At 39.9% G+C, this 25,371-nt stretch overlaps 1 pseudogene; it reads right to left on the reverse strand.

The window, feature by feature from the left end:
- The window catches only part of LOC149210667 (lariat debranching enzyme-like), a 172,761-nt pseudogene extending 147,668 nt beyond the window's left edge, over positions 1-25,093 (reverse strand).
- Positions 25,094-25,371: the final 278 nt, after the last annotated feature.

Raw genomic sequence — 25,371 nt, forward strand, 5'->3', positions numbered from 1 at the left:
TTCCTGGGGGGCATGGGGGCAATCATACGAGTCCCCCACCAAGTAGTTTGGCTGTCACTTTCGATTGGAGTCACCTGACTGCTTTCCACCTTCCATCCTATGTGCCTTTCGAGATTACAGTATACGCCTATGATAAGGTGGTACCTGGCACTGTCTTGGATGAGGGTGCGTCTGTCAGTCTTATGCCTGCCACTACTTGGCAAGCTTTGGGCTCCCCACAGCTTGTGTCGGTTACACAGAATCTGTTGGAATTCGACGGAGAACCTTGTCAACCTCTCGGTATCCTCCCCAAGTTTCCTGTTACTTTGGGGGGAAAACTCGTCTATATCGACATCATGGTTGTCCAAGGTGCGAATTTCAGTATTCTCCTTGGCCGTGACTATATTTATGCCATGGGGGCCCTTGTCTCTTCCCTTTTCCGTGTGGTTTGTTTTCCACAGAATGGAAGGATAGTGACTATAGATCAATTATCGTTCTTTCATCCCCCGGTGCCTCCTGCGCAACTATCATCCCCTCTCGGTTCATGCTCGCAAGCAGTACCTTCTTTGCCACAGGTCAATTATGTAGCTACCCATTCCATATCTGCATCTACTACTGATCATGCAGATGGTCTCCTACATCAGGTATTCGGAGCATTGGAACCTGACCTATCCTTGGTGCATCATGACATGTATTCCTCCCAGAGTGTGTTTCTTCCCTCCCGTGAAGACCTCTTGGGAGCCATGTTCTCATGTGGCCCATGAACAGGAGTCCGAGGATAGTTCTGATCTTGTGTCGACCTCGTTAAAAAATGAAACAAGGTGTCTGAGGACAGTTCTTCTCCTATGTCAACCTCGTTCAAAAATGAAACAAGGGGTGTCGAGCATAGTTCCTTCTCTTGTGTCAAGCTCATTAAAAAATGAAACAAGGGTTATGAGGATAGTTTGTTCCTGTGTCAACCTCGTTAAAAAATGAAACAAGGAGTCCTGAGGATAGTTTTGATCTTGTGTCAACCTCATTAAAAAATGAAACAAGGTGTGACGAGCATAGTTCCTTGTCTTATGTCAAGCTCGTTAAAAAATGAAACAAGGGTTATGAGGATAGTTCTTTTACTATGTCAACCTCATTAAAAAATGAAACAACTCCTCCCAATCCAAGTCGAGTCTTTCCAAAATCTCGCAAGTGAACATTCATTCCATCCACCTCATTGAATGCAATGAAGCTTGGGGGGCATGTACCTTGATTTGCGTCATTATGCTGGGGGCATGCAAACTTATAACAAGCATAGTTTTTCGTTTCAAGCTTGTGTAAACATGAAACCGAATCCAAGCAGAGTTCTCCATGGTTCAAGCTTGCGAAAAAATGAACCCATACCCAATTTACATCTCGTGATTGCCGTTTATTCGCTAAATTCTGCTAGATGAGCCTTGGTTGTTTCATTCCATTGCCACCATCTCTTTGGCCGATCATATGCTTTCACTTGGTTGTTTTTCTTTTCCTGAGGAACCGCAGCGATGAGTGGTTTTATTAGCCAGCCTCTTGACCATTACATGTTTTGAGCAGTTCCACCATTGCCAGAACCAGTTGCTACACGTTATACCACTCGTTCCTCTAGGACGAGTTACCTCTAAGCCCGTTTCTGACTCGTAAAAGATGAAAAGATTGCTGAGTATTTTTCCCTTTTCGACTCATTAAAGAAAATAAAAATGGAGATCCGCTTTCAGCTCTTTTTCGACCGTTTAAAGATGAAAAGATTGCCGAGTTTTTCCTCTTGAATCGTTAAAAGAAACGAGAGGCGGTCGCCTTTAAGCTCTTTCTCGACCGTTTAAACACAAAAAGATCGTCAGGCTTTTTTCGTTTCAGGCTCATTATTGGTTGCGAAACGACGTACTTCCAACCACTTTTTTACTTTTTTGGGTCGAAGTTACTACTTACGAAAATTACTTCTCGATCGTAATGGTCGGGCGGTTCTTTCAAGTATCCTTTTATACTTTTTCGGACTCGAGAGACACAACTCTACGAAAAAGGACCCCCTTGGAGTTTTCTTTTCCATGTCTTTTTCAAACTATCTAAACATGAAAAAGACTCCGAGTTTTACCTATGTCAGACTCGTTAAACCCTGATGACATTGGACTCGTCGCCATGACGATACTCTAGTTTATCCTTCCTAGGGCTCGTTAAACTATTACTAGGTTGGACTCAACAACAGGTTTATCATTGATTGTCATGGCAGCTAGTCACTCTTGAACATCGACACTTTTGCCTCTTATCGGTTTGGGACATCCATACATCGTCATTTGGCCTTCTGCGGGTTTGGGTTATCATTCTAGCCTCATTTCATTCGATTCATGCCGTCTCCTTTGAGCCTCTGATCCATTGATGCCTGAATGCTGCCACACCCCCCTCTGGAGTCATGTCGTCGATATGTTCAAGAGTATAATCCTTCTGCAGTTTACACCCTTGCCTTCTCCTCTAGTACTATGTTTTTCCATCTACCTCTTGTTCCTTATCTCGTGTCATTGATGGGGGAAACATTATGGCCCTCCTGCGACGGGTCATCTCCTGTTGACATCGGCTCATTATCTAGGAGATTGACTTAGAGATCCCCTTTGGTACCTTAGAGCTTGCATGCCTCAATGACAAGTTCTTCGCACCTGACGGTCGACTTTCATCATTGGTCGTCGATCGGGTGATTCCACGAGTGTTTGACTTTAGCTCTTTTTTCACACTTCGTGGATTGTGCTGGACAGTACCTTGAGAGCCATTGGCATTATTGGTGGTTTCTCTCGCGCTTGTTAACGGTTTTCATCATTGACCGGTAATCAAGCGATGTTCTATCATGCTCGACCTCAGCACCTCTATTCGCATGTTAGGATTTGTACTATGATCGGATGGGTTCAAGACCCCGAACTCAGATTACACATGTTCAAGCTGCGTGGATTGGTTTTATGATTACATGACTCATTGATGGATGGTTGTGACCATACCTTTATTATCATCATGGTCGCATTCGCTGGATGGCTGTGTCCATACCATAGACCTATTTTGTATGTCTTTTGGATGGCTGTGTCCATGCCTAGACTACATGTAATTCATTATCAGAGATATTAGTTGTACTTGTGTGCAGGTTCTTCCGAATGGTGTTCCATTTCAATCAGTTTCGTAAAGCATTTCACCCCTCCCTCTCTCTCGGGCTTCATACTTTAGGGGGCATTTGTTACGCAGTAATTTGTCACCGCCTCCCTCCCAGCCTTCCTATTGTGTCATGAGTCCAAAATCATTCATGCTCATGCTCTTTGATTTTGCCAAATGACCCACTTTGCCAAAGTTTCTGCCTCATCGTGTCTGTTTGCCAAATAAATGCGTGGAAGAGCACTCCAAAAGAGTCCAGAAGCGCTGCCATCACGGAAGTACACATGATTCCTATTATCACTCAGGTTGTTCCCTTTGACTCCTAAGGGAATACGGCCAAGGTAACCACAAACCAATATTTGGATTACAGGTCCTAGCCTACCTGCAATCAGAGAGGCCTCTCTCTTTATGATTTAGCTTTGTTTTGGGCTGATTTCAGGCTAGTTATGAAGTGCAGAGTTTTGTTTTAAATTTGGTGGGATGGTTGATGTTTTCAGATAGAGTTGGCATGCAAAGGATGAGAAGTTCAAACCATTGGGCATGGAGTCAAGGATAAGGGTTGCTGGTGCATTTTCTTGGTCCCAAGAGGAATACAGAGCAGGATAGCTACACATAGAACAATATCAAGCTGGAATAAAGATGGAATGAAGGTCAGAGATGAAAGGCAACCAAGAATCTTTCATAAGCTAACAGAAGGAGGGTGAATGAACTTTATCTAGGAGCAGTCAAGGATTCCTAAACAACCATTCATAAATGAAAGAAACAGTGTAAACATGACCATTCAAGTATGCATATTCATAAGTATTTCTGAGGAAAACATGGAGAAATAACAGGAATTGAGCATAGAGTGCTGCTGAGAAAATTCTAAGCTATTCTTCTTTTCTGTTACTTAGATCATGACACAATGGTGATATAAACACATATGAAATGAAAACAGAGGCAAGAAAGACGTATTGAGCCATGTAGAAGCATTAGAATTTCGTAGTTCACTCTTCAGCCATTAAAACACAATAGACAGTTCATCATCCAAGCATTCCAACGATCTTTGATTATAGAGGCTCTCAAAGAATACAACGCAAGTCTGGAGAGGATTTATCAACCAACCAACCCTTTTTACAATGAATCAGGGTGGTTTATATAGAGAAAATATCCAAAAATATCTATCTGAGGGAAATGAGTTCTTTAATCTAATCTTATCCTGAAATTAATGCATAAATATTTATCTAATGCTGCGCTGGAGGTAGCTGCATCAAAATTGAGGCTTGAAGGCATCCTTTATCTGTGTGCTGGCCATTTTACAATAACTGCGCTTTTAATCTCTTCTCTGCACCTTGTAGGCGGTTCTGCTGCTTTTAGGTGGCTTTAATATGCACTAATCTTGATCTGATGAGCCTTAATGGGCTTTCACTGCTTTCTTTGACTTTGACGGAGGCTTTTAATGTTCACCTGCTTTGATATTGTCGATTTGATACTCTTTGCCGCTTCACTGATACTCTTTAATTGAATCTGGGCTTTATCTTTCCTCTGATACTCTTTAACACTTGAATCGGGCCACTTTCTCTCCCTTGATATGCTTGAAACTGTCAAATCACCCCCTTTCTACCCTTTCAAGGAAAAAATAACTGCTGCAAATGCTTTCCATGGCCTCTAGAATGCTATTGGCGCTGGTCGATTGAATATGAACATTCATGAAGAAATCTTGCAAAATAATGGCGGAGAAATGCTTTAAAGATAACTGTGTTGGGCCATGCCTCTTGTCTAGAGAAAAATCTGGGCTTTGGAGCGATCAAAATGGCTTAAGAATGCATGTTTTCCCTTGATTGGGTGCGCGCAGGTGCAGCTATGAAAACAACAAAGAAATGGACTCCTTTTCCTTTTACACAGCAAAAGACCCATTACACGCAAAAATCGCGAAAATTTGGAGCGGGAGCGACACTGTAGCTTAGATTCAATCCTGGTCGTTGGATCGTGTGAAGGTAGATCCAATGGCTAGCGCTAAATCGGAGATCGGCGGATCGGCGAATCCCAAAACATAAAACCTCCGAAATGCGATGAGCCCGCAGACCCGAAATGCATTATAGGCCCACTTTTTATTGATATCGGGTATGGCCCATCGGCGGTCCCTAATTAGAGGATTTATAATGAAATGGATCTACAGACCCGAAATCCCCTTCAACCTTTCTTTATAACTTTTCGGCTCCGGCCAGTCAGAGCTATATATGGGAATGATGCGACTAAATATGGGCCGTTGATCTGAGGGCCCGAATGGGCAGCCGCGATTAACTCGGCATTTTGCTATCGGCGGGGACATGGGGGCGGGACTTTATATATGTGCAATCGCCAAAATGGGGCGATCACTGAAATGATCTGAGCCGTTGATCTGGGCAGGGGTGATGGACGGCTGTGAAATAGCGATGCGATAAGGCTTGCGATAAAACATAGGTTTTGCGTTAAAATTGAAATATGCGGGGATATATGAAAAGGGAGCTTGCGATAAGGAAGCATTTGCAATGCGATATACCTTCAGGTGTGATAGCGATATCACATCAGAGGAATGGACTTGTGACATGAATGGGGGCATATAACCATTGCGACTGTCGATTGTGAAATCGCATCGGCGAAATGATATCGGAGAGTTATAAAAGGGGGCGAATGAATGAACGCTGCGACCTCCGACAGCGATATCGTGTCGGAGGGGAGGAAAGCTCATTGGAGGAGAAAACACTCAATCGGAAGACGGTTAATGTGATCGGAGGGGGATTCTCGGAGGATGATTTTTGTGCACTAAGAAGGGTTATTAATGCATCGGAAGGGGTCCGATAGCATTTGAAAGGGGTTTTTATGTAGTCGGAAGGGAAAATATGAGATCGGAGGTGGACTTTGATGCATTTGAAGGGATTGTTAATGCATCGGAAGGGGTCCGAATGCATAGGAAGAAGGTTAAAGAGGCAAAATCAGGGTTCTTACTAAGTTTCAAGCAAACTTAGTAATTCCCAAGGGATATTTATGTTTATTTTTCAACCAGAGGGAGGGGATATATACATAGAGGAGATATTTAGCATATTTTAGTAAGGGGAAGGGAAAATAGATAGGGATTTACATAGTAGAGTTAGAAATTAATATGGATTGTGACAAGAAAGCGCTAAGTTTAGAGATCTTAGGCTTAAAAGGGGAGATAGAACTTTGTAGAGGACATATGAACACTCCTTAAGTAAAGCAAGTCTTTACTAAGGGAAATGATATGAAACATGATGAATTTAAGAGATATCAAGCAGATCTTGACCTCTTTAGGGGAAGTTTGTGAATGATTTGGGGACAAGGAAGAAGGGGAAGTTAGACATGCCTCGCTTGAGCTGCTCCAAATGGAAAACTACCTCATACTTGTGATCTGAATAGATATAACACTTGAAAACATGAAATGGATCACAATTTATCATTTTTCCACCACAAAACTACCTACCCAGCCTACTTACCTAGCATTTTCTCTTCTTTTTGGTTTGGGTGCACTTGAACTAGCAAACCCAACTTTTCAACTCTTCTTTTTGTTGTCCTCCTATCTAAATCTACCCTTATAGCTTCCAGGGGCTCAGATTAAGCTGTTGAGCACCCTTTTTTCTCTACCTAGCTAAAATCTGCCAAGATTAAACAGTTTGGACAGATATTCATTCTCTATCTTCTAAAACAAGCAATTTAAACCTAGGGAAGCCAAGATTAAGCTGTTTGGCCTTCCCTTAACTGAGAAATCCTTCAAAAATGGAACTTTTGCAACATGGAAAAGATGAACATTTTTGGTACTTCCACTGTCAATCATGAAATATGAAACCTATTGCAATAGGAGGCTAACAGTGGCTCCACTTGGGGGTGACTTTTCCTTGTGAAAAGTCAAGAATAGCAGGTCAGATTGCCTTGATATTCAATTGTTGTTGTACTCTAAAAACTTCCCTTTGCTGGCTGCTTTATTTATATATATGACAACAGACTTGAAGAGCTTAGGGCCTTCACTTCGGGCTTCAACTGCAGCAAGCTGCTATCCAAACAGAAAACCAAAATCCTACCTACGTACTCTAATCAACACTTTCTTCACTGTTAGGTGAAATGAAACAGCCAATGCAGCCACTTAAGCAATTGTAGAAAGAAATGAACTGCTTGATTGATTTTCAGTGAAATCGGAGGCATAATTCTATCATGTGTCCCCATAATCAAAATTGTGACATAGAAGGGCCTCTGCTGATATACTTGGTCCTCATAGAGAAAACATGTTAAAGATTTTGAGTTGAGAAGAAGCTCTATGTAATTTGCTATAGGATCAACAAAAGCATCATGTGGGATAGTTTCTTCTAGGCCTTCTTGGTCTGATGGAACAGTTGCATCCTCAGTAATAAACCCTACAACTAATTCTTTAGTCTTTGCCTTGAACGCATGATTATCCCCAATCTGTAAGTCAGAAGGTAGTACAATTTCCTCATGACTTGGAGAAGGAAGATTTTGGAAGAATTCTTTAGGATCGCGAAAATTATATGACTGAATTTGAGAATGCAAAAGTTCAATTTCCCTTTCATATTTTTCAACAACTAAATCAAGAAAATACATTTTGATTTGAGGTTGTTCTATTGCTTTGACCGCTAAAAACACCACTTTGAAAGAATTGTCATCAAGCTCAAATTTTGATAACATCTTCCTGAATTCATCTAAAGCTTCCTCAACTGAAAAAACTTCCACAAACCCGGTCATCCTGTCTGACTATTAATTCTTTGCAATATGGACTATTTGGTTGTAGAATTGATCAAAAAACTTGAAGCTCTGGATCATATTTCTCTTTCAGGTTCGCTCCTCCAGTGGAGTCTTGATTGAAAATGAAGTGGAGTCGCCAGGTGGATGAATTAACCTTGGTGTGTCTGATCCCTATCCACCATCACAGATCAGAACTAAACTTGTAAAATGGTTCTGAAGAAAAAGATGACCTTCTTCAGAAAATGAGATTTCCTCTTTGGAGCTAGCTTCTAAGTTGCTTTTTGGATTTTTCTAAGAACTTCCCCAGTGGAGTCGCCAATGATGTTATCACTCAGGTTTTTCCCTTTGACTCCTAAGGGAATACGGCTGAGGTAACCACAAACCAATCTTTGGATTACAAGTCCTAGCCTACCTGCAATCAAAGAGGGCCCTCTCTTTATGATTTAGCTTTGTTTTGGGTTGATTTCAGGCTAGTTATGAAGTCCAGAGTTTTGTTTTAAATTTGGTGGGATGGTTGATGTTTTTAGATAGAGTTGGCATGCAAAGGATGAGAAGTTCAAACCATTGGGCATGGAGTCAACGATAAGGGCTGTTGGTGCGTTTTCTTGGTCACAATTGGAATACAGAGCAGGATAGCTACACATAGAACAATATCAAGCTGGAATAAAGATGGAATGAAAGTCAGAGATGAAAGGAAACTAAGAATATTTCATCAGCTAATAGAAGGAGGGTGAATAAACTTTATCTAGGAGCAGTCAAGGATTCCTAAACAATCATTCATAAATGAGATAAACAGTGTAAACATGATCATTCAAGTATGCATATTCATAACTATTTCTGAGGAAAGCATGGAGAAATAACAGGAATTGAGCATAGAGTGCTGCTGAGCAAATTCTAAGCTATTCTTCTTTTCTTTTACATAGATAATGACATAATGGTGATATAAACACATATAAAATGAAAACAGAGGCAAGAAAGACTTATTGAGCCATGTAGAAGCATTAGAATTTCATAGTTCACTCTTCAGCCATTAAAACACAACAGACAGTTCATCATCCAAGCATTCCAGTGATCTTTGATTATAGAGGCTCTCAAAGAATACAACGCAAGTCTAGAGAGGAGTTATCAACCAACCAACCCTTTTTACAATGAATCAGGGTGGTTTATATAGAGAAAATATCCAAAAATATCTATTACAACAGATCTTAAACAGATCTGAGGGAGATGAGTTCTTTAATCTAATCTTATCCTGAAATTAATGCATAAATATCTATCTAATGTTGCGCTGGAGTCAGTTGCATCAAAATTGAGGCTTGAAGGCGTCCTTTATCTGTGTGCTCTCCATTTTACAATAACTGCGCTTTTAATCTCTTCTCTGCACCTTGTAGGCGGTTCTGCGGCTTTTAGGTGGCTTTAATATGCACTGATCTCAATCTGATCAGCCTTAATGGGCTTTCACTGCTTTCTTTGACTTTGACAGAGGCTTTTAATGTTCACCTGCTTTGATATTGTTGATCTGATACTCTTTGCCACTTCACTGATACTCTTTAATTTAATCTGGGCTTTATCTTTCCTCTGATACTCTTTAACACTTGAATCGGGCCACTTTCTCTCCCTTGATATGCTTGAAACTGTCAAATCGCCCCCTTTCTGCCCTTTCAAGGCAAAAATAACTGTTGCAAATGCTTTCCGTGGCCTCTAGAATCCTATCGGCGCTGGCCGATTTAATATGATCATACATGAAGAAATCCTGAAAAATAATGGCAGAGGAATGATTTAAAGATAACTGTGCTGGGCCATGCCTCTTGTCCGGAGAAAAATATGGGCTTTGGAGCGATCAAAATGGCTTAAGAATGCATGTTTTCCCTTGACTGGGCGCGCGCAGGCGCAGCTGTAAAAACAACAAAGGAATGGCCTCCTTTTCCTTTTACACAGCAAAAGACCAATTACACGCAAAAATCGCGAAAATTTGGAGCGGGAGCGACACTGTAGCTTAGATTCAATCCTGGCCATTGGATCGCGCAAAGGCAGATCCAACGGCTGTCACTAAATCAGCAATCGGTGGATCGACGGATCCCAAAACATAAAACCTCCGAAATGCGATGAAGCCCGCGGACCTGAAATGCATTATAGGCCCACTTTTTATTGATATCGGGTCCAGCCCATCGGCGGTCCCTAATCGACGGATTTCTAATGAAATGGGTCTGCGGACCCGAAATCCCCTTCAACCTTTCTTTATAACTTTTTGGCTCCGGCCAGTCGGAGCTATATATGGGAACGATGAGACTAAACATGGGTCGTTGATCTGAGGGCCCGAATGGGCGGCCACGATTAACTCGACATTTCGCTATCGGTGGGGACATGGGGGCGAAAATTTATATATGTGCGATCACCGAAATGATCTGAGCCATTGATCTGGGCGGGGGCGATGGACGGCTGCGAAATAGCGATGCGATAAGGCTTGCGATAAAACATAGGTTTTGCGAAAAACCTAAGTTTTGCGTTAAAATTGAAATATGCGGAGATATATGAAAAGGGAGCTTGCGATAAGGAAGCATTTGCGATGCGATATGCCTTCGGGTGCGATAGCGATATCGCATCGGAGGAATGGGCCTGTGACATGAATGGGGGCATATAAACCATTGCGACTATCGATTGCGAAATCGCATCGGCGAAATGATATCGGGGAGTTATAAAAGGGGGCCGATGAATGAACGCTGCGACCTCCGACAGCGATATCGCGTCGGAGGGGAGGAAAACTCATCGGAGGAGGAAACACTCAATCGGAAGAGGGTTAATGCGATCGGAGGGGGATTCCTTTGATCGGAGGAAGGCTTTATAGATCGGAGGATGATTTTTGTGCACTAAGAAGGGTTATTAATGCATCGGAAGGGGTCCGATAGCATTTGAAAGGGGTTTTTATGCAGTCGAAAGGGAAAATATGAGATCGGAGGTGGACTTTGATGCATTTGAAGGGGTTGTTAATGCATCAAAAGGGGTCCGAATGCATAGGAATAAGGTTAAAGAGGCAAAATTAGGGTTCTTACTAAGTTTCAGGCAAACTTAGTAATTCGCAAGGGATATTTATGGTTATTTTTCACCCAGAGGGAGGGGATATATACATAGAGGAGATATTTAGCATATTTTAGTAAGGGGAAGGGAAAATAGATAGGGATTTACATAGTAGAGTTAGAAATTAATATGGATTGTGACAAGAAAGCACTAAGTTTAGAGATCTTAGGCTTAAAAGGGGAGATAGAAATTTGTAGAGGACATATGAACACTCCTTAAGTAAAGCAAATCTTTACTAAGGGAAATGATATGAAACATGATTAATTTAAGAGATATCAAGCAGATCTTGACCTCTTTAGGGGAAGTTAGTGAATGATTTGGGGACAAGGAAGAAGGGGAAGTTAGACATGCCTCGCTTGAGCTGCTCCAAATGGAAAACTACCTCATACTTGTGATCTGGATAGATATAATACTTGAAAACATGAAATGGATCACAATTTATCATTCTGCCACCAAAAAACTACCTACCCGGCCTACTTACCTAGCATTTTCTCTTCTTTTTGGTTTGGGTGCACTTGAACTAGCAAACCCAACTTTTCAACTCTTCTTTTTGCTGTCCTCCTATCTAAATCTGCCCTTATAGCTTCCAGGGGCTCAGATTAAGCTTTTGAGCACCCTTGTTTCTCTACCTAGCTAAAATCTGCCAAGATTAAACAGTTTGGACAGATATTCATTCTCTATCTTCTAAAACAAGCAATTTAAACCTAGGGAAGCCAAGATTAAGCTGTTTGGCCTTCCCTTAATTGAGAAATCCTTCAAAAATGGAACTTTTGCAGCATGGAAAAGATGAACATTTTTGGCACTTCCACTATCAATCATGAAATATGAAACCTATTGCAATAGGAGGCTAACAATTCCCGCGATGTTCGAATTTCAAGTGACAGCACAACTGTTGTTTGTATTTTCCCGTGATGACATGACTAGTTCCGTTATGCAATAGCGATATCAGCGCGGTAGACCAGTTATGTGCCTGCGATGATCCAGTTTGGGCAAGTTTGTTCCAACAGTCGGCCTTCCAGACGACTCCAGACTTGGTTGTTGGCCTTGTTTATGTCGCCCTCCTTTGTCTGGAGTGGTTGTTCCGTCATTTGTGCTACCCTCCTTGGAGATAAGCTCATCCTCCCACCATTCATGGAGACTCCTTCTCCTATTTAAGCTCTCACCATTGCTATGGGCTGCTAGTTTGGAATTCTTAGTCTTTTGGGTGTTGCTGATAGTATTGTGAGCTTGTTATGTAGTTGGTGTGAGTGTGACAAGTGTGGGATTGTTTGAGAGCTTGAGGAAGGTTGTGAAGTGCCTTTGATCTTGTGGAGAACTTGTGAGTGAGGGAGACTTGTGTATTGGTAGATCCATCTCTTAAAGTGAATGCTTGAGGAACATGCTGGCTGGACCCTCCTGAGAAGGCTTGTGACATCAAGACCTGCATTGTAAGCTTACTCTATTTCATATTTAATGCAAACAATGATGTGTCCTATGTCTTGTATGCAATGTACTAGATAGCTCATGACTTGTTGACTTTATGGGTAAATAGTTCTTTGTTGTATCTGGTTACGTGCTTTGTTGTATTTCCTTTGCTTTGTTTCAGGTTGATTACTCATTAGGAGAAGGAAGCTGGAGTAGCGCAATGGAACTCCATCGACCACCGGTTGAGGTAGGCCTCCAACTTGAACTATTTAAGTAGAATTGTTGTTGATTTGTCCTTGTTTGTGACTAGACCCACTCTAGGGCTAGAGGGGTTGCCTCTGTCCACAGAGGGAACACTTTTCTGCATCACAACCATCTGCTTTAATCATACAATAAGCTCAAAAACCTCCATAAGCATCATCCGGTACAATTTCATTTTCATCCTTGACTTGTATCATTAAAGACATCGTGCTTCTATTTGGTGTAGCATACTTAGGTGTAGAATCCAGAAGGTAATGCAACTCTAGTAGCTGTTTGTGGGTTACGAACATGACCAAGAGATGTTGGATTGTCTACCTTTCTTTGGGTGTTGTTAGTGTCAGTGTTTCACACTACCATCAGTGATCAAAATCTGCTCTTTTGAATTTCATAGTAGGAGTCACATACTGATGATTTTGCATTCCATTAGGTCATGTATTCACTGATGGTAGGGTTTTCTTCAAACTTTCCCTCATGACCTGTACTTTCTGATTTTCTTTCACCTATTTCAATTACAGTTCATGTTCACTTTGCAATTCATTTCATTAGGTCTTAGTGTTTGGTCTCATTACGTTTTAGGGTCCCACCATGGTCAAATCCAATAATTACATGCCAATAATGATCAACAAGGACATGAGGAGGCCAATAATGATTGGTAAAGCCATAATTTATCATTTTGAAAGCCTAATGTAGTTCTCACCTCAAAACTTGTTTTGAGGTGAAAACAAAGTATTTTGTTTTTATATTTATTTATTATGTAATTTTATGTTTCCATATGTAATATTGGTTCTCAACTATTACTAAGCATCTGATGATGTTTCCAAGCACCTGCCACTGCAAAAATCAAGTCATCATGAGCACCAATTCACCTGCAAAAGCAAAAGAGAAACAAGCACTAAAACCCTAAATTCCTCTCCCACTAAGCTAGGGTTGGTTATGGGATCAGAGATATATGATTAGAGAAGGCATAAGGGATATAAAAAGGTATGAGGCCATTTCATATCATCAAACACCAGGTCTCCATCATTTGTTGAGAAGTCATTCCAAGGAACAAGCCATTCACCACACATAAGGGACGATTTTTCTTCAAACTATGTTTCTGACCAAGAAAAGATGAATTTGACAAACATGAGAGAGGTTTTTGTCCATCATTGACCCAGGAATAAAAATCTTTTTCATTTTTTACACAGGTTTCATGGTTTGGGAGAAATGTCGAAAACATCATTTGCCTCAGGAGGGTTAATGCACCTCTGGAGTGACCTTGGTAAAATCCAATTTTCTCCTAGATTGAATGACCAAATGACTTTCATGATACATCAACTGATACATAGACACAACAATCTTTCCAATGAGCTATCATGAGCTCAATTTGGAGTTGAGGAAGGCCTTAAAAAGTTGACTGCAACAACACTATGCATTTTAGCAGCCTCATTCTGCACATTTTGACCAGTATTGGAAGATTGAGCTTTTGATAGGGAAAATGAACTCCAAATTGAAAACATCAAGATTTTATGGAAATTAGACTTGACAAGGTTTCCAATGAGCTATCCCACGCCTAATTTAGACACTGGGACGGTAGTCAAACGCTGTCTGAAAGTGGCGTTGCACTTCTAAGTGGTGGCGCTGCGCTTTTGGGCCGGCGCTGCGCTATTATAGGTGGCACTACGCTTTGACCAGAAAAGCCTAAACACACTTCACGCCACTAAATTTCATCAAATTTTCTTCAATTTTCCCTCTTGATAAGTATGTATCATCGTGTCTCTCGTTACTTAGGGTTTTGTGTCAAGCTTTTTGTGGTTTTTCATCTTTAAAATCAAAACCCTAATTTCTATTATAAACCCTAGTTCTCCTATCACATATTTCTTAAACAAAAACCCTCATCCCTGCTATTTCTATCCTACCCTATCAACTACTTGTCAGTCCCTAAACCCCCTCATTCATACATTTTGCCCACTCCATTCCTCCAAGCCATTGTGCATAGCATTATCCATACATTACCACATTGTTCAAGCCAAGGAAAACATGGATAGGGGCAGTGATATTGATTACGAAGAGGAAACATTTATTGATAGCTCTGTGGAGAGGCATAGACAACAAAGGAAGCCTCATAAAGGAGGAAAAATCATCAGAGAAGAGCCCACCAGTCTAAGAGAATTACAGGCTTGCCCACTTGCAATTTCTTGTTTCAGGCACCAAGCACGTTTTGAATTTTGTGAATTGGTGGAAAGAATTCAGTTTCACCATGATTTGGCCAGACTTTTTGTGACTCATTTACATAACAATGAGGTGACACTTGCCGAAGTAACATTTGCAATATCACCAGCTATCATTTCAGAGGCCACTAGAATTCCAAATATTGGTGATATATGGTACAAGGGTCAGGACCTTGATGAGGATTACTATGAGCCTTACATCAAGCTTAAATATAGAAACCAGGTGAAGAGGTTATTCCCCTTTCAATTTTTGAAGAACAGGTATGTTCCTTTGATGAGGATTATCATCAAGTATTTCACTTGTGAAGGCAAATTCTCTTGGTTGTATGCTTATTGTATCAGACTCCTCATGCACTTCACTAGGTTAAAGATGATGAATATCCCATACTTCTTGTTTAGAAACATTGACAAGATAGCTTACCTTGTGCAGAAGAAGCCATACCCTCAGCAGTTCAACAACATCTACAATTAGTCCTTAATCAAGATCATTGTTCTTCACCATCTTAGTCTTCTTACCATTCCTTAGAAGACTTTCATTGCTTATGAGATGTTCAAAGTTCCACAGATCCCATCACTAGTACATCAAGAAGAAGGTGGGCCTTCTAGCCATGGTGAAACAAGGAAAGAGGTCAAGGAAACGAAAATTGCTGAGATGCCAGTATATTTGACCTATTAGAGAGGCACAAGAAAACTTTTTGCAGCCAATAGGAACAAGAAAATGCTTCGACGCATGGCATACCATTACATGGCTTGTAACAAAATTTGTAACATGAGGATAAGGAAACTAAAAGCTAGGTTGAGGAGAGCCTTATAGAGCAAAAAGGAGAAAGATAAGTTGACAATATTTACTGAAGCCTCACTAGCCCATCAAAGCAGTTGATGGTGGTGTCCCATGCCAAATTTGGGCAAATTTGGAAGAGTTTTTGCATTTTTGCAATTTTGAAATTTCTGACACAGGAAATTTGCCCGCTTTTTCCTGAGGCATCCATTGGAGAAAAGGTTGATATTTTTGGATTTCGGATGATGAGGTCATGCCCCCTAGAAATTTTCAGAAGTTTTGGAGCAAATATGGATCACCAAAAGGTCCAAAAACTACCAAAAAATAACCTTTCTGCCTCTTTTTGGACACACAGAAGTAGTCTTGGGAGATTCAAGTTTTGAGGGGGCAAATGACCTCCAAATTCAAAAATTCTAGTTGTTTCAGAAACTAGATGTGGCGACCTTTCCAATGCACTATCATGGGCTCAATTTGGCTAAGGGAAAGGCCTCCAAAATCAGATGGAAAGTGGCACTGTGCTTTCGACCAATTTGCCCAAAAAATAAAAATTTCACCTGTTTTGACTGTGAATTTGTTTTTTCTCTCCTCATGGATGATTTCACTGATGTAATTGATAACATGGCATGTACATGTAATATTAAAATAGTTTTATAGAGTAGATTCATTAGTTAGAGGTGGTTTTGAGGCAAATGAATCTGTTTCCACTCTTTTAGAGGCAGGTTGTTTGACTTCCTATATTCCAGTTCCTTGTTGGGAAATGGTTGAAACAACCCCTCTTATCATGGATTCTACCCCTGATGGTTAGGATGAGAGGTTTTGATGTATATATTATGTATTTTCTTTTTCATTAGCAGAGGTTGGATTCAGCTGGATGCTCATGTACTGAACACTTATCATTTTGTAGCAGTTTTGGTAGGAAAGTAATAAAGTTGTAGCTATATTTATGGGATTCCTATGGTATGGCCTTTAGCATGTGTTTCTTCTTCTATTATTATGTTCTCATGTCGTTTATAGATACCTATTTCATATAATATCTTCTGATTGGTTGTTTTCAAGTCAAATAGGTGGAATACATTTGGTTTTGATGCTCTGCCTTGGGAAAACACCAGTATTTCATGTTTTCTATTGTTTAGGAAGGATTCATGACTTGCTCATGCTATTATTAGCTCCTCACTAGTCTATCATTTCACCCCATCAAGCCTAAGGTGCTGAAGCTCATACCTACCTTGACCCATAGATTCCCCTACAATTCTGACTTAGTTTCCCAGACCCAAATTGCCCATCTCCTCCTGATCAGGCATAAACACCAACAACTTCAATAAAAACCCTTGAGCTACTATATCTAGCATAAAATATTGTTCTTGATCCAGTCATCTTCACTGAGATCCAAAAGGAGAGATCCCTCTCCCGACCTGGTAGGGCTAGCTACCAGGTTAAGCCTGGTTTGTGGTTACCCTGGGAATAGCCTTCCTTCAGCTTGAGGTCAAACCAAGTGATAACATAGTGGCAACCATACTGGGTACGTATTTTTATGTTTCTAAGCAAAATGTTTCAAGTTTATATCTGATTGTTGATGGTGGATAATGATCAGACACCAGAAGGCTGAAATCATTCACTTGGTGACTCCAAATCAGTTTCGAGATCAGATCCAAGGACTCCACTGGAGGATGAACCCGACCAGCAGAAACATGAAAGGACAATATGAAAAGATCGAGTATTCAAGTTGGAATTTCATCCAAGACATTATTTTCTTTTTTATAAATTATTTCTTCTCTTTTATCGAGAATATCAAGAAGGTTTTACGAAGTATACTATATTTGAGAAAAGATCCTAGACCTGCATTTGATTCTTTCCCTTTGAAGATTGTGAATACAAAATGTTCGCATGCCTTTGATCTTGATCAAGACCCTTCTTTTGAATCTTATGATGGCCATCTTTAAATTGATAAGCCTCAAGAGACCAAGACTGATTCTATAGTTTTTTTATATACTCCTATACCTTGTAAAATTCCAGATAGATACAAGCCTCTGATTTTGCCTCCCATATCCCATGCTTTCCCTAAAAATCATTACCTATATCTACCAAGATTTGATGGTTAATGTGACAACATCACTGTTGAGAGACATGAACTGAATTTTGACTCTTTTATTGACCTTTTTGAAGTTGATGAAGAGGATGTCAGTATAGGCTTTTTTCTCTTTCTTTGCAAGGCAAAGTCAAGAGTTGGTTCAAAACCCTGCCTGATGCGAGCATCTCACATTTCCAGCAGTTCGTCAAATTTTTCCTCGACAAGTGGGTGGTTAAATAGAACCCTTTCTTGATTATAGACGAGTATAACCAGCTGAAAACACTGCCAGGGGAGATAGTACAACAATTTTATGCTAGATTTAACCAAGTCTATTTTTCAATGCCTGCTAATATAAGGCCTCCTCTTGGATCCGCTCTCTTGCACTACTCGGATGTATTTGATCTGGAAATGGAGTTTTAGCTAAGAGAAAGGAACCTTGCAACACTTGAAGAGATGAAAAACAATGCAGTAGATGTAGAGGCTAATCTGCTGATCAGAAGGGCAAAGTTGATGGAAGAAAAGATGAAGAACATAGATCCAGAGGAATCGACATCCTTGGAGGTAAAGATCGACATTTTGGTAAGTACAGTGGAAGAGATGATGCAAAACATCACCACAAGGAATGAATATGATGTTCGAGACCATGGCTTGCTGATTGAAGAAGAACAAGTGGTTGATCCAAAACATTTTCTTTCCTATCCCAGTTGTCATAGATCTGATAATGATTGTTTTATAGATCAACTTGGAGAAGAGAGATTTGTTGATATGACATGCATGCTTGATGATGTGTTTTATACTGATGATTTCCCTAAGTTTGATCGGTATGATGATGATTATGTTCTCCAATCAGAAGCTAATATTACAAACAAATCAGCAGCTGGTATGTGGAAGGAGGAAGTTCACTTTAAGAAACTCGAATACAGTGATGAGCCGATGCATATCAGCTCTGGAAGTGAGGAGGAAAGTGAAATTTTTTTGAATTAAGTGAAGGATCTTTGCCTTTTTTTTTTGATTCGTTTCAGTTCATCAGAGACCACTTTTGTGCAATCAGAAATCAACCGTCAATAAGTTTTGATGTTGACCATCTAAAAGGCAATGAAATCCTTGTTTAAGACTTTTCATATCTAGATTTGTAGCCCCCGAAAGCCATTGATTGTCAAGTTGCAGATGAAGACTTGGAAGTTGGAAAATATGATCAAATGATGCAAGATGATTATGTACCATTCTATTTTGAAACATTTCAGTTTTTGAAGGGAATTTCGCATAGTGTATCTTCAAATGAGCAACCTGTAGAAAATCATGCAATCTCATTGGAACCAATAGAAAGTGGGTTGCAACATTCTTTTCATGTTTTTCACGATCCAATAGCTGATGTGTTGGATGATATTTGCAGTCAAAGTCTTTCTCCATTAGCTAACTATGAACTTGAAAAAAATATTCATACAAACTTGATCCAGCAACCGGTTTCTTTTTCATTATCAGTAGGAGTCTTGTCACAAAACTCAGATGAAAGTTTGCATTCATGGTATGAGGAGAAGAAAAGTAATCCATTGGATGAGCTAAGCCCCAGTGCACATGAATTTCAAGATCCTTATGCAGTATTTTTGGAGTCGGATAGAGAATCCCTATTATTCAACGAATCTGTTTACATGTTTTCATGGGAGTGCCTTTCAGTAGTTCTCTCTTGTTGTTCATAAGAAAGCACTTGCGAAGAATTCAAATAGTAGCCAGAATTCTTACTTGGTTGCATTCATTGTTTCATTTCACTTGATCAGGTGATGAATGAAACAGCTAGAGTAGGTTTTATTGAATAAGCTCCATTTTGAGTATCTTTTCCAACTTTTCAGTTGCGTTTTAGTATCGAGTCAGTTTTTAGTTGAGTAAAATTCAATTTGTGTCGTCAATTCATTAGTTTTCAGTCATGCATTTTAGTTTGAGTTTTTGACTCCATGACCAATGGATAAGGCTACTAGGTCTACGGTGTTCTTGGCACCTCCAAGGAGCTACCATCCCCATTGGAGCCAATGTTAGTGTCAGTGTTTCACGCTGCCATCAGTGATCAAAATCTACTCTTTTGCATTTCATAGTAGGAGTCCCATACTTATGAGTTTGCTTTCCATTAGGTCATGGATTCACTGATGGTAGGGTTTTCTTCAAACCTTTCCCTCATGACCTATACTTGCTGATCCTCTTTCACTTATTTCAGTTACAATTCATGTTCACTTTGCAATTCATCTCATTAGGTCTTAGGGTTTGGTCTCATTAGGTTTCAGGGTCCCACCATGGTAAAATCCAATAATTACATGCCAATAATGATCAGCAAGGACATGAGGAGGCCAATATTGATTGGTAAAGCCATAATTTATCATTTTGAAAGCCTAATGTAAGTTTTGAGGTGAAAACAGAGTATTTTGTTTTTACCTTCATTTCTTATGTAATTTTATGTTTCCATATGTAATATTGGTTCCCAGCTGCTCCTAAGCATATGATGATGTTGCTAAGCACCTGGCACTGCAAAAATCATGTCAACATGAGCACCAATTCACCTGCAAAAGCAAAAGAGAAACAAGCACTAAAACCCTAAATTCATCTCCCACTGAGCTAGGGTTGGATATGGGATCAGATATATCTGAGTAGAGGAGGCATAAGAGATATCAGAAGGTATGAGGCCATTTCATATCATCAAACATCAGGTCTCCATCATTTGTCAAGAAGTCATTCCAAGGAACAAGCCATTCACCACACATAAAGGACAATTTTTCTTCAAACTGTGTTTCTGAGCAATAAAATATGAATTTGACAAATGTGAGAGAGGTTTTTGTCCACCATTGACCCAAGAATAAAAACCTTTTTCAGCTTTTACATAGGTTTCATGGTTTGGGAGAAATATCGAAAACATCATTTGCCTCAAGAGGGTTAATACACCTCTCAAGTGACCTTGGTAAAATCCATTTTCCTCCTAGATGGAATGACCAAATCACTTTCTTGATGAGTCAACTGATATGTAGACATAAACATATTTCCAATGTGCTATCATAAGCTCAATTTGGAGTTGAGGAAGGCCTTCAAAAGTTGACTACAACAGCACTATGCATTTTGGCATCGTCATTCTGCACATTTTGACCATTCTTTGGAGATTGAGCTTTTGACAAGGAAAATGAACTCCAAATTGAAAAATTCAAGATGTTATGGAAATTAGACTCGACAACCTTTCCAGAAAGCTATCCCAAGCCTAACTTGGACACCAGGAAGGTAGTCAAACGCTGTCTGAAAGTGGCGCTGTGCTTCTAGCTCGGCGATGCGCTTCTGGAGTTTCTACCCAGTGTTAAATTACACGGGCGTTGCGCTTCTAAGCAGGCACTGTGCTCCTATAGGTGGCACTGTGATTTGAATAGAAAAGCCTAAACACACTTCAAGGCACAAAATTTCATCAAATTTTCTTCAATTTTCCCTCTTGAAAAGTAAGTATCATTGTGTCTATCGTTGCTTAGGGTTTTTCTGTCTAGATTTTTGTGGTTTTTCATCTTTAAAATCAAAACCCTAATTTCTATTGTAAACTCTAGTTATTATATCACTTATTTCATAAACTAAAACCCTCATCCCTGCTATTGCTATCCTACCCTATCAACTACTTTTCACTCCCCAAACCCCCTCATTCATACATTTTGCCCACTCCATTCGTCCAAGCCATTGTCCATAGCACCATCCATACATTACCACATTGTTCAAGCCAAGGAAAACATGGACAGAGACAATGATCTTGATTATGAAGAGGAAACATTTAGTGACAGCTCTATGGAGAGGAACAGACAACAAAGGAATCCTCATAAAGGAGGAAAGATCATCAAAGAAGAACCCACTAGTCTAAGAGAATTACAAGCTTGCCCACTTGCAGTTTCTTGTTTCAGGCACCAAGCATGTTTTGAATTTTGTGAGTTGGTGGAAATAATTTCGTTTAACCATGAGTTGGCTAGGCTTTTTGTGACTCATTTACATAATAATGAGGTAGCACTTGCCGGAGTAACCTTGACAATATCACCAGCTGTCATTTCAGAGGCCACTAGAATTCCAAATATTGGTGAGAAATGGTACAAGGGTCAGAACCTTGATGAGGATTACTATGAGCCTTATATCAAGCTTAAATACAGAAACTAGGTGAAGAGGTTATTACCCTTTAAATTTTTGAATAACAGGTATGTTCCTTTGATTAGGATTATCATCAAGTATTTCACTTGTGAAGGCAGATTCTCCCGATTGTATGCTTACCATATCAGAGTCCTCATGCACTTCACTAGGGTAAAGATGATGAATCTCCCATACTTCTTGTTTAGAAACATTAACAAGATAGCTTACCTTGTGCAGAAGAAGCCATACCCTCAACAGTTCAACAACATCTACCATTAATCCTTAATCAATATCATTGTTCTTCACTATCTTAGTCTTCTTAACATTCCTTGGAATACTTTCATTGCTCATGAGATGTTCAAAGGTCCACAGATCCCATCACGAGTACATAAAGAAGAAGGCAGGCCTTCTAGCCATGGGGAAACAAGGAAAGAGGCCAAGGAAACCAAAATTGTTGATATGCAAGTATATTTGACCTATCAAAGAGGCACAAGAAAACTTTTTGCAGCTGCTAGGCAAGTGTTTACTCCACTGGATGTGGAAGGGACATTGCCTTCTTCTTCAGTCGACAGGAAAATGTTAACTCCACAAGGTGTGGAAGGGGCTTTGCCTTCTACATCAGCAAAAGAGGTACAGATTGAGTAGCTGAGCAAAGGCAAGAAGAAGGTATAGGAGGATGAATTGGATGATGAACAAGAGAGGGAATTTCAGTTGGAAGAGCATGATGATGAGCCACAACACAACACCCATCATGGAGTAGAGATCATTGATATAAAAAAACAAAATGAAACTTCAGCTCAAAACATGCTTTTTAGGGAAAAGGATTCACACATTCAAATGTTAATGGACAAACTGGAAAGGGCTAAATATATCATCACATATTTAGAACAAGAAAGCAAACAACTAAGTCATAAACAAGTCCTCATGGACCTTGAGATGCTGAAGATAAAGAGGCAAAGTGACAAAGAGACTCATGTCACTTTGAATCCCATTGAGCAAGAAATTGAACAAGATATGGAAACTTGGCTTGAAAGAGTTAATCTACATCTTGAAGGGCTCTTTGACAAGGCCAGCATGAACAAGAAAATGCTCCGAGACATGGCATACCATTACATGGCTCATAACAAAATTTGTAACATGAGGATCAGGAAACTAAAAGCTAGGTTGAGGAGAGCCTTAGAGAGAAAAAAGGAGAAATATGCGTTGAAAATATTGGTTGAAGCCTCACTAGCCCATCAAAGCAGTTGATGGTGGTGTCCCATGCCAAATTTGGGCAAATTTGGAAGAGTTTTTGCATTTTTGCAATTTTGAATTTTTTGACACGGGAAATTTGCCCGCTTTTTCCTGAGGGAACCATTAGAGAAAAGGTTGATATTTTTGGATTCAGGATGATGAGGACATGTACCCTAGAAAGTTTCAGAAGTTTTGTAGCAAATATGGGTCACCAAAAGGTCCAAAAACTACCAAAACATGACCTTTCTGCCTCTTTTTGGACACACAGAAGCAGTCCTTGGAGATTCACTTTCTGAGGGGTCAAATGACCTCCAAATTACAAAATTCTAGTTGTTCTAGAAACTAGACTTGAATACCGTTCCAATGAGCTATCATGGGCTCAATTTGGCTAAGGGGAAGGCTTCCAAAATCAGATGGAAAGAGGCACTGCGCTTTTGACCAGTTTGCCCAGAAAATCAAAATTTCGCCTGTTTTGACTGTGAATTTGTTTTCTCTCTCCTCATGTATGATTTCACTAATGTAATTGATGACATGGCATGTAAATTTAATATTAAATTAGTGTTTTGAGGAAAATGAATCTGTTTCCACTCTTTTAGAGGCAAGTTGTTTGACTACCTATATTCCAGTTCTTTGTTGGGAAATGGTTGAAACAACCCCTATTCTCATGGATTCAACACCTGATGGTTAGGATGAGTGGTTTTGATGTCTATATTATGTAATTTCTTTTTTAGTAGCAGAGGTTGGATTTAGTTGGATGCTCATGTACTAAACACTTATCATTTTGTAGCAGTTTTGGCAGGAAACTAATAAAGTTGCAGCTATATTTATGGGATTCCTATGGTATGGCATGTAGCATGTGTTTCTTCTTCTGTTATTATGTTCTCATGTCATTTATGTATATCTCTTTCATTTAATATCTTTTGATTGGTTGTTTTCAAGTCAGATAGGTGGAACACATTTGGTTTTGATGCTCTGCCTTGGGAAAACACTAGTATTTCATGTTTTTCTAATGTTTAGGAAGGATTCATGACTTGCCCATGCCCTTCTTAGCTCCTCACTAGTCTAGAATTTCACCCCATCATGCCTAAGGTGCTAAAGCTCATACCTACCTTTCCCCGTAGATTCCCCTACAATTCTGACCTAGTTTCCCAGACCCAAATTGCCCAACTCCTCCTAATCTAGCAAAAACACCAACAACTTCAATCAAAACCCTTGAGCTACTATACCTAGCATAAAATATTGTTCTTGATCCAGTCATATTGACTGAGATCCAAAAGGACAGAACCCTCTCCCGACCTAGTAGAGCTAGCTACCAAGTTAAGCTTGGTTTGTGGTTACCCTGGGAATATCCTTCCTTTAGCCTAAGGTCAAACCAGGTGATAACAGGTGGGACTATCGTTGTAAAATCAAAAGCCTTCATGTTGATTTCTTTCATATGCTTTCTCACACACTCGCGATGGAATCCCAGTTCTGGTCATTTTGCTATCAACTGTTCATATTTTCAGCTTAAAGGAAAATAAGGATTGTATGCTTGTGTTATTGCAAGCCATTCTTCAGCATAATAGATCTCATGTGGCCCTGCATTAGATTATATTTCAATAGCCTGGAGAAAATTTTGGCCAGGAAGACACTTATCCATTACAAGAAATTTTGTGATAGGTCCATTCTCCCCATATTGAACAACCGTTGCAAATTTAGTGGGAAAATGTGCAGGGAACCAATATGAAGGCTTTAGCTTTTTCAAAATTTGTTCAACAAAATAACTCCCCAAAGTCTTGTTTTTAATCTCATTTTCAAAAATGGTTTGTGACAAAGTAACTGCTCTGAATTTCCGAAGTTGATTATACCACGAGGCCAATCGTGTGAAATAAATATATCTAGAGACTCCTCAATTTGCATAAGCTTCTGAACATCATATTCACGCACATGATATATAGACCTGATATCACTCTCATGGTAAGGTGCCCCTTCATAATGCCCTAAATAATAATTGTGTGATTTGAAAATGCCAAAAAGGCCACCAATGTGAATATTTCCAAACCAGATGACCCTAGTAAACCCCATAAAGAATATCCTTGGTGCAACACATCCTCCATAGTAAATCAACACCACCAATCAACATTGCTACCACTCGAGACATTGATGGATGTGTTGTAGGCACCTACAGAACTTTGTTTTTTAGTATGGCCCTATGCGCAGTGCCAAAGGGCTACGTGCAGTGCCACACTTCCAGGAGCACAATGCCAAAGGGCTACGTGCAGCGCCACCTCCTCTGGTTGGCTTGGCTTAATTTTTGTGTATTGTGGATGTAGGGGCACTGCTAATCTTGTCTCCCTTTCCCTTTCCAACCTTTTGGGTAGTAAAACACCATGAATATT

Source organism: Pinus tabuliformis, chromosome 1_2, assembly GCF_031772625.1.
Source record: "Pinus tabuliformis cultivar Carrire ecotype Pingquan chromosome 1_2, CPIR1, whole genome shotgun sequence".
NCBI classification, from domain to species: domain Eukaryota; kingdom Viridiplantae; phylum Streptophyta; class Pinopsida; order Pinales; family Pinaceae; genus Pinus; species Pinus tabuliformis.